This window comes from Haliotis rubra, unplaced genomic scaffold (genome assembly GCF_003918875.1).
Source record: "Haliotis rubra isolate DU_JTF1 unplaced genomic scaffold, ASM391887v1 Scf1726, whole genome shotgun sequence".
Lineage (NCBI taxonomy): Eukaryota > Metazoa > Mollusca > Gastropoda > Lepetellida > Haliotidae > Haliotis > Haliotis rubra.
The window spans coordinates 38,018-40,793 of record NW_025765699.1 but is presented as its reverse complement, the minus strand read 5'-3'; positions in this window follow the sequence as shown (position 1 = coordinate 40,793).

Here is a 2,776-nt window from a genome sequence, read left to right as displayed (position 1 = left end):
ATTGATGCCTGATGGAATATTTGCACCATAGTGTGGCAAGAGCTTGTGGATAATTGATTTACTTGTCAACATAACCCTGGACAATAACTTGTGAGTTTGTTGGAATAGCTATGTTCCTGTTTTTGGCACTCTTGACAAGTCCTTATCTCCAATCATTCTTTGCTAGTTCCTCCTCACCAATGACCATATTTCTAAATGTCAAATACCATGGGGTGTGAACTGATGTTTTCTGTAGAAACCTAGGACCCATTGTTGACTTACATCTTTTGCATCAAGGTTGACAATACATTGGTACCCAACAGTATTGGAACTGACAAGTTATATATGCTGTCTGCTACAATTAGTAATAAGCAAGGTAAAGTGTCCTTTGAATCAAGACCTGGGACTAACAGCTCACTCTCAACATATCCTAAGTATGGCAATGTTCCACCATCTGCACACTCGATATCCAAAATACGTTCGGGTTGATGCAATGGAAGATGAGAAAAGTGATTCCTGTAGAAAGATCCATTGACAATAAATACTGTGGAACCTGTATCAAGTAAAGCTGTGCATACTGTATCACCTTCTGTGACACTGGCTTCATTTGCTGTCCCAATAAATCTTTCTGGAGGTGTGTTGGAAATGGTTCCTAGCGTGCTTGTGGATTTGCCCATGAGTCGCCGATCCAGTAATGGTCCATAATATGCCCGCATCCGAGAAAAACTGGCCTATCTTTCCACACTGCCAACAAAAAATGCCTTGAGAAACAGCTTCCTGGTAAGGTAAGTATAGAGGACCGAGATGACAAGTAATCAGGTGTGCCATGACTAGAAAATGAGCCTCGATTAGGTCTGCCTTTTCCTATAAATGCAGAAGGAGATGGACTCTGAGTTAGAGTAGGAATGTTAGCTAGTGGCTTTTTAATGGCATCAAACTCCGATGTTAATTGTTGTACGATGCCTTTCAATTCCTGGCAATCTTTGTCAGAAGATTTAGCAGCCATTTTAGAGGGGATCGGCTTCCTAGAACATGATTTGGGCTTCCTCTGATTCAACTCAATCTCAACCCTTCTAATTATCCCCCGCAACGCGTTTTGCGGGGGGTATTAAAATTGACTCCGTCCGTGCGTGCGTGCGTCCGTCCGTCCGTCCGTGCACATTTGTCTTTTCCGGAGCAGAACTCTAAAACCGTTCACTATTTCTTCACCCAACTTGGCACATAGATAGATCTGGTGGTGTACTGGTGCCTTTTGGTAGTTTTGGAATTCTGATTAAAATATTTTTGGCGTTTCCATGGCAACAAGTTCGACTTTGACTGAAATTAGTGGTAGTGCTCTTTTCCGGAGCAGAACTCTAAAACCGTTCACTATTTCTTCACCAAACTTGGCACGTAGATAGATCTGGTGGTGTACTGGTGCCTTTTGGTAGTTTTGGAATTCTGAATAAAACATTTTTGGCGTTTCCATGGCAACAAGTTCGACTTAGCCTGAAATTAGTGGTTGTGCTCTTTTCCGGAGCAGAACTCTAAAACCGTTCACTATTTCTTCACCAAACTTGGCACATAGATAGATCTGGTGGTGTACTGGTGCCTTTTGGTAGTTTTTAAATTCTGAATAAAACATTTTTGGCATTTCCATGGCAACAAGTTCGACTTAGCCTGAAATTAGTGGTAGTGCTCTTTTCCGGAGCAGAACTCTAAAACCGTTCACTATTTCTTCACCAAACTTGGCACATAGATTGGTGTGGTGGTGTACTGGTGCCTTTTGGTAGTTTTGAAATTCTGAATAAAATATTTTTGGCGTTTCCATTGCAACAAGTTTGACTAAAACAGAAATTAGTGGTAGTGCACTTTTCCGGAGCAGAAATCTAAAACCGTTCACTATTTCTTCACCAAACTTGGCACATACATAGATGTGGTGGTGTACTGGTGCCTTTTGGTAGTTTTGGATTTCTGAATAAAATATTTTTGGCATTTCCATGGCAACAAGTTTGACATAGACTGAAATTGGTGATAGTGCTCCTTTTTGGAGCAGAACTTTCAAAACCTTTCAATACTCTCCTTCCACTTTTCTATATACACACCTAAATATTTGACATAATCATAACTCGTAGACATAATCATGAAGAGTATTTTGCCATTGCGGGGGATATTGATGACTTTGTCTTCTTGTTGCTACACGTAACTCATCAAACACTTCAACTCTTTATCATACTTGTGACCAGACACATCCTTCAAATTCGGTTTAAGACCATGCCTTGCCTTGGTAAGTCTCACAAGGTGATGATTTGCTAGCCTTAGCATACGGGTCTTCAAGACTGCAACCCCAAGAGGAAACGTCCTATTCTGCCATCTGTTTAGCACTATAGAATCTTGCCATCAGGGATTCACTTTCGTTACAACTACCATAACACTTGCAAGTTTAACTAACAATGAATCAGCGGTAGACTGTGGACCTAAGAGTGAAGCTATTTTACCAGCCTTTCCATTTGTAGTAAGTCGAAGCATAGAAAACTAAATACCACCCGCCTGTCTGTCAGCCTGCCTTTCTGTCTATGTAATATAATATGTGAGCTAGAAGCGTTCAATAACCCATGTACTTGGGACGTATAACAGTAATGTCACTTGTCTGCACTGTCTATATTTCCGACGTATCCTATTTATGGGTTGCCATTCGCCGAGCAGAATAGCACACAGGATATTACATTATATATTGCAGTTGTCCTCCTGAGAGGGTACGTAAGTCCCAACATTTTCAAAGTCAATTTAAACTTACCAGGGTTTTTAAACGTAGTAT